The sequence below is a fragment of the Lathyrus oleraceus genome, chromosome 2, assembly GCF_024323335.1.
Source record: "Lathyrus oleraceus cultivar Zhongwan6 chromosome 2, CAAS_Psat_ZW6_1.0, whole genome shotgun sequence".
Classification (NCBI taxonomy): Eukaryota; Viridiplantae; Streptophyta; class Magnoliopsida; order Fabales; family Fabaceae; genus Lathyrus; species Lathyrus oleraceus.
In genome coordinates, this window is record NC_066580.1 from 93,546,660 (window position 1) to 93,561,945 (window position 15,286).

Genomic DNA, 15,286 nt, shown 5'->3' on the forward strand with positions numbered 1-15,286 from the left:
TGCTCTTTCTATCATGAAATACTTGATATTGATCCAAATTGCTTGAAATTTTGCATGAGTGTTCTTGACATGTTAATGGATGTTTGAGGCTTGGTTTGGTATTTTTCTCATTTGCCATTTCTGTTTTATGCATGTGTTTGCATGTTGTGACAATTTGTGTCACACATTTGGATGTCTAACTTGTGCAATTTAATTTCCATACCAAATGATCTTTGATGCTTCTGATTTTTTGTATGATGATCATGTTGGATGTGTTGAATGCTCATGAATTTTTCCAGAATTATTTGAATCATTTCTGTTTTGATTTGGAATTTTCATTCATGATGATCATATATGAGCTTTGAAATTGCCTTTGACTTCTTTTGATCATGAAATGCTTTTGCTTGATGATTTTGATGTGGTCCTTTTTAGGACATGTTAATATGTGTTTGAAGTTGCATTGTGTTGAATTTCAGCTCCTGTTTTGAATTTTTTCTTCACCTTTGACCCTAGGCTTTGACCTAGTGGTTTATACTTACATGTGAGCTTTGAATTTCAGGACCAAGCACCTAATCTCCATGGTTGATGTTGCTCCATCATTTGAATGTTGATATTTGTTTTTGATTGCTAACATTTGTTTGTTTTGTAGGTTAATGAAAATTCACTTGTGTTTGCCTTATGGCTTATGTGTTGTACATTGGGATTGTCTGTTTGTTGTTGACTGTTTGTCTGAACACTGTACTGATTTGTTTAGTTGTTTACACAGGTACCTAAGTTGCTTTAAGTTCATTTGAACTTTGCTTTGCTTTGCTTGTGGTTGGCATACCACTTAGGTATAATTCCTTGATCTTCATGTAGTCTGGAAGACCTGTCATGTTACTTTGGCAGGCACCTGTCTGAAGCCCTCCTTAAGAGGCAATGTTTGTGCTTGTTTAATTTTGTGCCAAGCAGGTTAAGTCCTCTTAAGAGGCAATTGGCAGATAGAAGGGATGTGCAATCCATCCCCTGCTATTCAGTTGTGTCATTCACTTTGCTCACACCATGTGTTGATGCATTTTGAATAAAAACCCAAAATCCTGTTGTGTCAGTCATTTGTGGAGAAGAGTTCCGTCATTTTGAACTCCCACACCTTCTATTTGATTCAAGCTCTCCCAGGCCAGGGATAAGAGCTATGAGGCATAACCCTCATCTCCATTTCATCTGCTTCACCCTAACTCTCAATGTTAGGGTTAAGAGCTAACAACACCCTTTTCCAGTTGGCTTGTTTGTCGAGGTTGATTTGACCCCTTGACTAAATCCTAGCCTTGTATGAGCCACTTGTTTGCATATAGTGTGTGTGCTTGCTCTCTTGTGCTTGTGTGTGATATTGTGCTGTGCTTAGGCTAGCTTGCTTCCTGTGCAAGTTAGGATAGAGACCTTAACATAGGGATCGTATGCATGACAACTTCTAGGCTCGAGTCGTAGTCTCCCTAGTAGCTTGTTATCTCCCTAGTCTCTGGTTAGGATAGAAGTTCTTTCCCTGTTAAGGGGAACTACGTCGCCCTGATCCTCATACCAGATGAGGTACGTAGGCAGGAGATGAGCTGATCTCTCCGGGCGCCATTTTTCTTTTTCAACCCTCTTGTGTGTGTGTGGAGTCTGACGTAAGTCCAGCGATTGGCAGTCGGTTTCCTGTGTGTGGTTGTTTGTGTGGAGTCTGACGTAAGTCCAGCGATTGGCAGTCGGTTTCCGGTGTGTGGTTGTTGGTGTGGAGTCTGACGTAAGTCCAGCAATTGGCAGTCGGTTTCCTGTTTGTGTTTTGTTTGGCGTGCGTTAGTCGAGCTACGAGTGCTCTGATTCTTCTCTGGTTAGAGAAGATACGTATGCATAGGATGCGATATCCTAGCAAGCACATTCCCCGTATCCCTTCTTCCGTCTTGCATCTGTGTTTTATCCGAGTTTTGTGCAGTTTGAGCAGTTTCTTTTAGCAACCTTCCTTCTATTCTTTTTAAGCGTGGATCCCGTTGAGTACGACGGATGCGTAGGGGTGCTAATACCTTCCCTTCGCATAACCGACTCCCGATCCTATCGATCTCTGGTCGCGAGACCATTTCCTTTCCAGGTTTACTTCGAGCGTTTCCTTTCCCTCTTTGGGATAAATAACGCACGGTGGCGGCTCTGTGTCTTTTCCCGCTGGTTTTTCGCGTAATGCGACACTACCAAGCCGAGGATGGAAGTGGGGAAGATTGCGAAGTACCTGGAGAGCTTGCCAGACTGTTACTGCAAGAAGAAAAGAATATACAGCCGCATGAGGAATCGATTGAAATTGTAAATTTGGGTACTGAAGTAGACAAGAAAGAAGTCAAAATAGGAGCAGGCTTGGAAAACAGTGTCAAAGAAAGATTGATTCAGATGTTACATGACTATGTAGAGATTTTTGCTTGGTCTTATGAAGACATGCCAGGACTAGATACTGATATAGTAGTACATCGTTTGCCGATGAAGGAAGATTGTCATCCTGCTAAGCAAAAGGTTCGTCGCATGCGCCCTGAAATGTCTGAGAAAATCAAAGCCGAGGTTATGAAACAATTTGACGCAGGTTTTCTAGCTGTTACTTCTTATCCTCAATGGGTTGCTAATGTGGTACCAATACCAAAGAAGGATGGTAAGGTGCGAATGTGTGTAGATTACAGAGATTTGAATAAAGCAAGTCCCAAGGATGACTTTCCACTTCCGCATATTGATGTTCTGGTAGATAACACCGCTCAACACAAGGTATTCTCATTCATGGATGGATTCTCAGGTTATAACCAAATTAAGATGGCACCTGAAGACATGGAGAAAACTACGTTTGTGACGCAATGGGGCACTTTCTGTTACAAAGTAATGCCATTCGGTTTAAAGAATGCAGAGGCAACATACCAGCGTACTATGGTGGTTTTGTTCTATGATATGATCCATCATGAAATAGAGGTATATGTGGATGACATGATAGCCAGATCTCATACTGAAGAAGAACATCTCGATCATTTATACAAACTGTTTGAGAGGTTGAAGAAATACAAGTTGAGATTGAACCCAAACAAATGCACCTTTGGAGTAAGATCCGGTAAACTCTTGGGCTTTATTGTTAGTGGTAAAGGAATTGAGGTTGACCCGGCTAAGGTGAGAGCTATTCAAGAAATGCCAGTTCCCCGTACAGATAAAGAAGTCAGAGGTTTCTTGGGACACTTGAATTACATTGCCTGATTTATCTCCCATTTGACTACTACTTGCAAACCCATCTTCAAATTACTGAGGAAAAATCAAGATATAATATGGAATGATGAATGTCAAGAAGCTTTTGACAAAATCAAGAAGTATCTCCAAGAACCTCCAATTCTTATGCCACCAGTTGAAGGAAGACCTCTAATCATGTATTTGACTGTGTTAGAAAATTCAATGGGGTGTGTGTTGGGGAAACATGACGAGTCTGGTCGAAAAGAGCATGCAATGTACTACCTTAGCAAAAAGTTTACCGACTGTGAAACAAGATACTCACTGCTTGAGAAAACTTGCTGTGCTTTGGCTTGGGCTGCTCGCCGACTAAGACAGTATATGTTGAATCATACCACTTTATTAATTTCTAAGATGGATCCTATCAAATATATATTTGAGAAACCTGCTCTCTCCGGAAGAATAGCAAGATGGCAGATGATTTTAACAGAGTATGATATCCAGTATACTACCCAGAATGCAATCAAAGGAAGCGTGTTAGCTGATCATTTGGCTCATCAAGCAGTTGATGATTACCAATCTATGAATTTTGAGTTCCCTGATGAGGATGTCATGCTTGTTACTGATTATGAAGAACCTGGGCCGGATGAAGGACCCGAACTGGGATCCCGATGGACTACGGTTTTTGATGGATCTTCTAATGCATTGGGCAATGGTGTTGGTGTTGTAATTATTTCTCCCAAGGGTTGCCATACGCCTTTCACGGCTAGACTATGCTTTGATTGTACCAACAATATGGCGGAGTATGAAGCATGTATTTTGGGACTCAAAGCTGCTATAGACTTGAGAATCAAGTTTTTGAGTGTGTGCGGAGACTCAGCCTTAGTAATCAGTCAGATCAAAGGAGAATGGGACACTAAACATCCGAATCTCATCCCTTATCGAGAGCGGGTGTTGACATTAATCCCATACTTTGAAGAGATTACATTCGAACATATTCCACGAGAAGAGAATTAGTTGGCAGACGCATTGGCTACCATGTCATCTATGTTCAGAGTCAGATGGGACAATGAAGCTCCCGTGATCACCATTGAACGATTAGAAGAACCAGCATATTGTTATGAACTTAATACTGATGAAGTAGAAGAGAAACCTTGGTTCCACGAAGTAAAAAGATATTTAGAAACTCAGGAATACCCTGAAGGGGCATCCATCAATGACAGAAAATTTCTGAGGAAGTTCTCCGCTAAATTCTTTTTGAGTAATGGAGTATTATACAAACGTAATCATGATTCGACTTTGCTTCGCTGTGTGGATAAAAAGGGAGCAGAAAAGATTATGGAAGACATGCATGACGGTATTTTTGGGACTCATTCTAGTGGACATACGATGGCCAAGAAGATTATGAGATCAGGGTATTATTGGTCTACCATGGAAGCTGATTTCCACCATCACTCCAGAACTTGTCACAAGTGCCAGATTTATGCGGACAAAGTACATGTACCTCCTTCTCCATTGAGCGTGTTGACAGCCCCTTGGCCCTTTGCAATGTGGGGCATTGATATGATTGGGGAGATTAAACCTACTGCTTCTAATGGACATCGTTTCATTCTTGTTGCTATTGATTACTTTACGAAGTGGGTAGAGGCAGCCTCATTTGCTTCTGTCACCAAGAATGTGGTGGCACGGTTCATCAAGAATAGTCTTATTTGTCGGTATGGCATCCCTGAAAGAGTTATCACTGATAATGGTACTAATTTGAACAACAAGATGATTACTGAACTCTGCACGCAGTTCAAAATAAAACACCATAACTCTTCCCCGTACCGGCCAAAGATGAATGGCGCCGTAGAAGCTGCTAATAAGAATATTAAGAAGATTATACAAAAGATGACAGTAACATACAAAGACTGGCATGAGATGTTACCATTTGCTCTTCATGGTTATCGCACTTCAGTACGCACTTCGACAGGGGCAACTCCTTTCTCTTTAGTCTACGGAATGGAAGCCGTTTTACTAGTGGAAGTTTAGATTCCCTCTCTAAGAATTATGAAAGATGCAGGCTTAGATGAAGATGAATGGATTCAGACTCGACTCGATCAGCTAAATTTGATTGATGAAAAGAGACTTGCGGCTGTTTGTCATGGGCAGATATATCAGAAGCGCATGACCCAGGCATTTAATAAAAAAGTCAAGAGACAGGTGTATCAAATTGGCGACTAGGTGATAAAGCGTATCATTCTACCACAAGGTGATCCTAGAGGCAAATGGACTCCCACATACGAAGGGCCATTTGTAGTTAAGAAGGTATTCTCTGGTGGAGCCATGATGCTTGCTACAATGGATGGCGAAGACTTCCCGCATCCCGTGAACGCGGACATAGTTAAAAAATACTACGCATAAAAGAGACCCGCTAGGTCGACGTATCTAGGCAAAAGTGAAGGCATCATGGCGAACCAAAAGGGTTCGGGCAAAAATTAGGGATAAACATATAAAAATGTACACCCGGCAAGTCGAAAACCTGAAAAGGCGGCTTGGGCAAAAAAGGGTATCCTGGTGGACTGAAAACCTGAAAAGGCGGTCCAGGCAAAAATTAGGGATTAAAGCGTATGACTATGTCCCGTTCTCAGTCAGCTTCACCAACGGCAAAGGGACTGAGCAAACCAATCACTTCTATCCGACAGCAAGGGATGAGATGCTTGAAGACATAATAGCAGTAGCAGAATTTAAAACAAATAGGACTTTTTTCGCATAGCTGTTTTTCTTCGCTTTCTTGACAATTTCCTCTTACTAGGATTTCTGTCTCCTTGTATTAAAATTGCCTGTTTATAGGCCCTCTTTCAAAATCAACACAATTTTATTTCCAAAAGATACTTTTGTTTTACTTGCTCCGTTTTGTTTGCATAAAAGTCCATTGATTTAATTCGAATTAATATATGCATTTGAATATGATTGATGTTTGCCGAAAAAAAAACATGCATAAAATAGAAATAGCAATTACTAAAAGACTTTAGGATCAAGGATAAGGTCTGACCATGCTTTCCAACAAGTCCGGTTGCAAATCCTGTTCCCCAGCAAAACCAGTCATTTCCAGAAGAAGTTGGCACTACTAGACAGACTGGTCATCTTTGTTATCCCCAGTCAGGTTCTGTTGAATATCTCTACCATCAGACAGAAATCAAATATCCCCAGCTAAGAAAGGGTCATCAATACAAATATCTCCAACCAGAATATCGGGATTTATTTTCCAATGGCATAATTCATTCATACATCATTTCACAGCATATGCATGCATACAATGTTCGAATTTATTTTCAAGAGCATACAACATCTCATGCATCATAACATGGCATGAGGCTAACTCTTTTTTCAGGTTAATTGTCCTTCTGATACAGTCAAAATAAAGATTCATTCAGACGGATATCTTTATCAATTACATTCAAGATTTAGATATGATCCATATGAATATTCATTCAGACGGATATCTTCATAATGATGGCATCTTTAAGCCCATCCCAGACATCTGTTGCAAATACAACATATACAAATATTATCAGATATAGCCTAACGTACGGCTCATTCTGATTCAGCCTAGCGTATGGCTCCTTCAATTGTTCCAATACGGTCTAGCGTACGACCCATTTGGATATTCATCCCCTCAGATACTGCCTAGCGTACGGTACATTCTGAAATGTAGTCTAGCGTCTGACTACCCCTTTTATCATCAGATACAGCCTAACGGATGGCTCATTCTGCTACTCAGATACGATCTAGCGTACGATCCATTCTGATCCTTATTTCTCCGGATACAGCCTAACGGAGGGCTCATTCTGCTACTCAGATACGATCTAGCGTACGATCCATTCTGATCTTTATCTCAGATACAGCCTAATGGACGACTCATTCTGCTACTCAGATACGATCTAGCGTACGATCCATTCCGATCCTTATTTCTCCAGATACAGCCTAACGGACGACTCATTCTGCTACTCAGATGCTACCTAGCGTACGGTACATTCTGAAATGTAGTCTAGCGTATGACTACCCCTTTTTATCATCAGATACAACCTAACGGACGGCTCAGTCTGCAACTCAGATACGATCTAGCGTACGATCCATTCTGATCCTTATTTCTCCAGATACAGCCTAACGGACGGCTCATTCTGCAACTCAGATACGATCTAGCATATGATCCATTCTGACCTTTCATCCCCAGTGAAGTCGCCAGCCTAAGGAACGACTCATTCTGTAACTCAGATACGGTCCAACGTATGACCACTCTGATCCGTACCTCATCAGGTTCAGCTCACCCTAATATCATCTAATATAGTCTAGCGTACGACTCCGTGTGACACCCATGTCTTTTGTTCGGTGCAACTCTTGCTTGCACCCCATCCCGTTATTCTAACATGTTTGCTGAGTTTTTGTAAGGGCTCCCATGACTCTTGAGGAGATAGCTTGGCATCCCACTTTATTTGTGGGATATCATCGTGGAGATCTATTCTGATTACTTGGTTAATTACATTGCCTTCGAATACGTGATCTTATCCCTCTCTTTGTTGCCTTACGATATTACGGTCATGTCCCGCGAATGTGGGGATACCCTTAGCAAAGACCCTTTCGATTAAATCATCATCCTCCCTAAACAGATAAGTCATAGTCCCTTCGATTAAAAGGTCAATGTCCCTATATGACCTTGTCCCTCGGATGTTGCCTTCGAATATATGACTTTGTCCCTCGATGACCCTTCGTTGTAGCCTACGATTAAATGATGATTGTCCCTTCGAATGCTAAGGTATCCTTACAAATGTTGCCTTCAATGACCAATCGACGACCCCACGATGTCCCTTTACATCCAAAGGATAAGACTACTTACTTCTCAATAGTAAGGACAGTTTTACCCTCCTAAGGATAGGAAATACCTATAAAGACCTCGGTTAGGTATAACTCTTAAAGGCTTGCTCACAGCTTAAAATACTTTTCACACCTCACACCTTTCAAAACATCTTTTAGAAAATCACCACTTGGTATACATTCGCACCAGAATCATCGCCGAGTTATATTTTTCTAAACATCTTTCAAAATCAAACGAGATAAACACTTTGTATACATTCGTACAAGAATCATTACAAAGTTAAACTCTCTCTTCAAAATATTTTCTAAACACCCCACATTTCTCAAACACTTTCTCAAACAAGGAAAACATAAGTGAGTTAAGCAATTAAGAGCCCATGGATAACCATGGATACAAAGGGTGCTAACACCTTCCCTTTGTATAATGTACCTCCCGAACTCAAAATCTAATCAAGGTCTTTCCTGTTCTTTTCCGCCTTTCCTTATTGGATAAAAGAAAAGTCGGTGGCGACTCTTGCTATCCGCGACATTGCGTTTCAAAGCAAAAACACAAAGTCAGTTCACCGTATCACACAAGGGTTCAAAGAGATGACTGGTGGAGAAAAGGGAATTTGTTCTGGTTATCTCAGGGCGACGATTTTCAGGAAGAGGACCTAAAAACGCTAAAGGTTCGTCAGCCAAGGAGAAAGGGATCAATACCTGAGAACGCCAGATTTTTGCCTTCTCTTCTGCAAACGGAGGCTCAGGAACGTACTCCTTACCATCAATGGTGAGAGGACGTGTGAGTTTAGCAGCGGAGGGAAATGCTTTACTTTTACTAGAGCTAGCCATGGAAGAAGTGGAAGTTTTTTGAAGAAGAAGAGTTTTTAAACAGAGTGCAGGAGATTATCGTGTGCTAAAGTAAAAGGGCGAAAAAAGGAAAGAAGAAGAAAGAACAAGGGTTTTATAGGGGTTTGATCCGCTGTCGCGCGCGGATCAAAAACGAGTATTTTTGATAAAACGTAGTTAACGACAAATTGACTCGGATTATCGTTCTCACAAGGATTCTTGAATGAATTAACCAATGATAGTAACAATTAATGGGGTTTTGGTTGGTTTAGGATTCAATTAAAAAAATTAGATTAAAATAAGTGATTATTGAAATAAGCTGTAGCAACAATTTACTGATTCGGTCTTTGCCTATCATCGACTATCGTAATTCCAACCGCAGATTAACTATTCCTATTCGATTATAATATCAACTGACAAGCGCAATTGATAGTATAAGTTGTATGTTCCTATTATCCGAATTAAGCAAACGGGATTAAGTTTCATGAATTAAGCAAACATGAATTAAACGGACTCGATAACGAATTAAGCAAACGAAATCGTGACTATAGTTAGGATCACACAATCAATCGGATTAAATCAATATAGCATATGTAAATTGGATTAAGCAAACAAAATACATATATTAATATTGAAAGGAATAAAAAACCTGAATAAGAATTACTAAAATCTCAAGGTATCGGAACCCGAATACAGCAAATTGTTTGGATTGATTAGTTCTTCATGAGAATTCTTGCCAAAGCTTTCTAGTATTTCATGAATAATCATCATCCTCATGTTATGCGGCTGCTAGGTATATGGAAAACAAGGAATTTGGTTTACAACCCAACTGGATCGAAAACATAACCCAAACCCAAAACTAATGACCCAAAACTTAATTAAAACTAATGCTGCAACTTCAACAACTTTTCTGGCCCTGCTACAATCTGATTCAGCTATCGACTTCTGAACAAAAGTTGTAGATCTTTTTCTTAGCTTTCCATCGACTGGTATCACGTCTCAATCCGATACTCCTAGCTCAAGATATGATTTTTCTCGTAAAAGTTGCTAATGCTGAAAATTAAATACGAAAATTAAATAAGTGCAAAAATAACATAAATTATGAAAACACATTAAAACATAAAAATAATCAAAGCAAACCTAAGAAATGCTTGAGTACAAACATGAAAGAACGTGCATCAAAATGCACTGATCAAATTCCCCCACACTTGAACTTTTGCACTCCGAGCAAAATAAAAAACAAAACAAAACACAGACACATCAACGGTTACTCATTCTAGGCTACAAGTCATCTTCGGTTAAGTTTGCTTCGATAGGTACTAATCTTGCACACTAAGGATATCGTAGGAACACTAATCCACAATTGTGCAGTCATAAACCTCCTGAATACACAAATCAACTCGAATCATGTTATTATGTTAAAGCCTAACTTACTCATCCTTCTTTTTGCTCTTTTTCATTCAGGCGCAATCACATTAAGCCCGTTATCTCCACACACCCATAGCAAGGCGACCGGTTAGTGGCTCTGATCCTTTTTACACGGGATTCTAGTACCTACGTGGCATAACCCTTTGCTTATTCAGTTGTAGTTGCGGGGGATCGGACCGTAATCCGCCCTACCAAGTTCAGCACCAGAAACCGCTGAACCAACTACAAAAGAGTCTTATTTTCAATTTTTTTTAAGGTTCTACATCCGTTGGGTTAAGTGACCGGGTGAGGGTCACCAAACTTAGAAGGTGCATTCCTTTATTTTTATTTTTTTTCGGAACACTCACTTATATTCATCGGCTTCCCTGCGTAGAGTGTGTGTGAGATGGTGCGGACTGCTGAAATAAACTACTCAAGAGCTGTCAGAGAATGAGAATTTAAGGCTAAAACATAATAAGAATTCGAATCAATTTCCATATGCAGGAGACTTACGGAGTTAAGACGATACCGATCTTGTGAATTTTTCCCAAGTCTCCGCAAACCAACCTCAAATTATTCTATAGCCTAAAACTTTCAACAAAAATGCAATCTTTTTTAGAAAGAAAACAAAAACAAAACAGAACAAAGAACAAAAACAAAGAAAATAAAGTATTCCCTCCCCCACACTTAAAATATGCATCGTCCTCAATGAAAGAAACAAACATAAAATAAGAGAGAGAGGAAAGAACACACCCGAGTAGTCAAGGAGGATAGGTGATCACATAAGCAGCCTTTCCCAAAGAGATATATTCTACATTTTCTTCTTCCAAAGTGGGGCTGTCATGGAATAGCTTTGGGTAATGTCCATTGAACTTGAAATTTTTATTAGTATCTTCGCCTTTTATTCCAGGATCAAAGAATCTTCTAAAAGTAAAAGTGTCAAATGGACACGTGAAGGTGATCTGATCTGGAATGTCAGTCAATGTCCAACCAAATGCCTTTTTATGCTTCCTTAAAATCTGCAAAAGCTTATTTTCTTGATCGAAATCAAGGTCAGAAGAAATTATAGCCGGTAGTTTTTCATTCATCTCTAAATAAGCATATTTCATATTTTCAGGAAGTTGCTTCAGCTCGAGGGAAGGTGGTTGCTCAATAGAAGGAGTGTTTGGGGCAACCAGGATGCCAAGAGCTTTATCTACATGAACAACTTTATTTGCAACCTCATCTGCCGTAAGAATATCAACTTGCAAGGCAGCCTCAATTTCAGCACAAACAGAGCAAATTTTAGTTTCAGTACAAATATCACAAGAATAAACATCATCAAAACCAGACAATGATGGAAAATCAGATGCAAACAAATCACTACAAGTATCATCAACAATTTCAGAAATCAAATCTATTTGAAAAACAGAATGTTCTTCCAAGGGTTGTTGGTTTGATCCTTGAGCTTGCTGCATGACATTCACCAAAGTGGCAAGATGTCCAATATGTGTTTGCAAAGTCTTTAAAGTAGAATCTACTTGTTGTTGAAACTGGAGATTATTTGCAGCCATTTGTTTGACAATATCTTCTAGTAAAGGTCCAGAAGGTGCAGAGCACACAACCTCAAATTCCTTCAGATGCTCATGCGGATCCTCACCTGCAAGACCACTAAACCTTGGAAACAAGTGTATTAAACCAGATTTCAATTCAAAAGGAACCGAAACATCAGAATATTCAATACAAAAGTCATTATAATTAACATCAGGAGCAGCAAACTGCCTTAATGTTCTTTGATCATCCATGTAATAAAAAAAACACAGAAATACCAATTATGTCTGAAATAGACAAAAACAAATAGAAAGAAGAAAAACGGTTTAAATAAATTCAGAAAAATACAAAAGCATCAAACTTAATCTAATGACGTAAAATAAAAAATTTGAGATTTTTTTTGGATTTTTTCGACACTATGAAAACAGTAAAATATTAATTAAAAATAGAAAAACAAGGAATTTGACAAAATTGACGTCAGAGTCCCTTACTCTTCTAGAGTAAAGGAGTATTGATCGCACGATTTTTCTGCTTCCAGTAGGTAAAAAACTTATACAATCAAACACAAATTTTCCAAAAATCGGTTTTTTTTACTCTAGACGCAACTCCGAACGCGAAACTGTAGAAAAATAACAGGAAATTGCAAAACAACAAAACACACAATATTTAAAACTAAACTATTGGCTAATTCGACAAGAATCCCCGGCAACGGCGCCAATTTGATCCGCTGTCGCGCGCGGATCAAAAACGAGTATTTTTGATAAAACGTAGTTAACGACAAATTGACTCGGATTATCGTTCTCACAAAGATTCTTGAATGAATTAACCAATGATAGTAACAATTAATGGGGTTTTGGTTGGTTTAGGATTCAATTAAAAAAATTAGATTAAAATAAGTGATTATTAAAATAAGCTGTAGCAACAATTTACTGATTCGGTCTTTGCCTATCATCGACTATCGTAATTCCAACCGCAGATTAACTATTCCTATTCGATTATAATATCAACTGACAAGCGCAATTGATAGTATAAGTTGTATGCTCCTATTATACGAATTAAGCAAACGGGATTAAGTTTCATGAATTAAGCAAACGGGATTAAGTTTCATGAATTAAGCAAACATGAATTAAACGGACTCGATAACGAATTAAGCAAACGAAATCGTGACTATAGTTAGGATCACACAATCAATCGGATTAAATCAATATAGCATATGTAAATTGGATTAAGCAAACAAAATACATATATTAATATTGAAAGGAATAAAAAACCTGAATAAGAATTACTAAAATCTCAAGGTATCGGAACCCGAATACAGCAAATTGTTTGGATTGATTAGTTCTTCATGAGAATTCTTGCCAAAGCTTTCTAGTATTTCGTGAATAATCATCATCCTCATGTTATGCGGCTGCTAGGTATATGGAAAACAAGGAATTTGGTTTACAACCCAACTGGATCGAAAACATAACCCAAACCCAAAACTAATGACCCAAAACTTAATTAAAACTAATGCTGCAACTTCAACGACTTTTCTGGCCCTACTACAATCTGATTTAGCTCTCGACTTCTGAACAAAAGTTGTAGATCTTTTTCTTAGCTTTCCATCGACTGGTATCACGTCTCAATCCGATACTCCTAGCTCAAGATATGATTTTTCTCGTAAAAGCTGCTAATGCTGAAAATTAAATACGAAAATTAAATAAGTGCAAAAATAACATAAATTATGAAAACACATTAAAACATAAAAATAATCAAAGCAAACCTAAGAAATGCTTGAGTACAAACATGAAAGAACGTGCATCAAAATGCACTGATCAGGGTTAAACCCTAAGAAAAGAAGAGTGAACATTTGATCTTCTATTTTCGACACGTATACCCATGTTCCCACGTCTGCATACACGTGGAGGAGAGAAGGCAGTTGTGACGGTAAACGCGTTTCAGCCATAAAGACCTGAAATGATGGAGATATGATTTTGTGCGTCTCGAGGAAAAAGGAAACGTTCGTCATGATTATATGACGTCATCAGCGTGGGGCAAACAGGTGTCCCACTAAGTAGAAGTGGAAGTAGTGAGGAGCAAGTCGACATCTCAAAGATGCCATCATCTCACAAACGTCGACAATCGAAAATGACATCTCTGGGGGGGCATTTTGTTACCACGAGAAATCTCTAAGACATGTTGAAGGCGTAATTAATGAAAGGGTCTTGTGAATTTAGGGTTTATACCCCATCAAAGGGTGGAGATGTGCCTGAGATAAGCAAGAGTTAAGAAAAACGTAAGTTATCAAGGGATGAAGTCGACAGAAGAAGCACGTTTGGTCGAAAGGTCATTCCGTCGACTGAAATGAAGCTTGGGACTTAAGGAATTTTGGATCGTGCCAAACACATAGAAGATAGTGTCGTCCTAAATACCTGGGCGGGAGAAATTTGAAATTGGAAAATGACTAGCAGTTACAAGAAGAATAAAGCGCCAGAATATGGAGCAGTTTGCAGAACGTGGATAGAGCGGTTTGCAGATCGTGTGGCACGACGTCTGCTAGTTTTTAGGAGTTTTGGCCTGTAGGCAGTTTCTTTAATTTAGTATAAATAGGATATCCCACGAGGGGCTCGGGGTGTTCATTTTGTACTAAAAATCACTTGTAAGAAACTTCTTATTCCCAGCGCGAGGAAGCAAGAGTTTTTAAGAGTGTTATGTATGTGAATCACCACATTTATTTCAATGCAACTTCCTTACTTTTCAATTGTTCTTGTTGAACATTTTATTTTAATTTCATTTACTTTTGAGTTATCACTTTACGTTGTCGTGTACGCTGTCGACACTGATTCTATTACGATAATAGAGTTCACCAAAAGCGTGTTCGCCGTGTACGTCTTTTGAATGATGTAGCGCTGTCGGTCACGAGTCACCCATAGGCTATAGCATCGCTTAAACCGTTCGTGTGAAAAAAATCTGCGCTTGTTCAATACTTTGTCAGGAGCCGTTCCTCACAAATTTGTTCCGTCGAATTGAATAAGCCACACTTGCACTAGCACATGTCTTAGGATCAACTGGTCGATCCTGCAAGTAACCCTTAGTTTCAAGGCCTAGGGAGGACCAGTGATTGTTCACCAATTTCCACAGGAAACACACACTCCAAGTCTCCACAACGATATCATACGCATCACGGGAAATTTTGCCTTGAATTCACAATGATCTCATGTAAAAAACCCAGGTCCTTCCAACGAATAACCAAGAAGCTTTTTCGTGTTCTAAGAAATCGAAGGATGAAGAACTTACCTCGTCGCAACGTGTTTCACCCTCGCCCTGTTTTCGCAATCGTGTGCGTGTTGAATGAAGACGAGTATTGCGTTGTCGATTCAATCTTCTTCTTCCGTACACTACTAACCCGAACCCTTCTCTTTCTTCTTCTTTGTGTTGTTGGTGATGAAGGGTATCGCGTTGTGCATTCAAGGTTGATTCGAGACGAAGCGTGAAGAAGATGGTGAACGCCGAA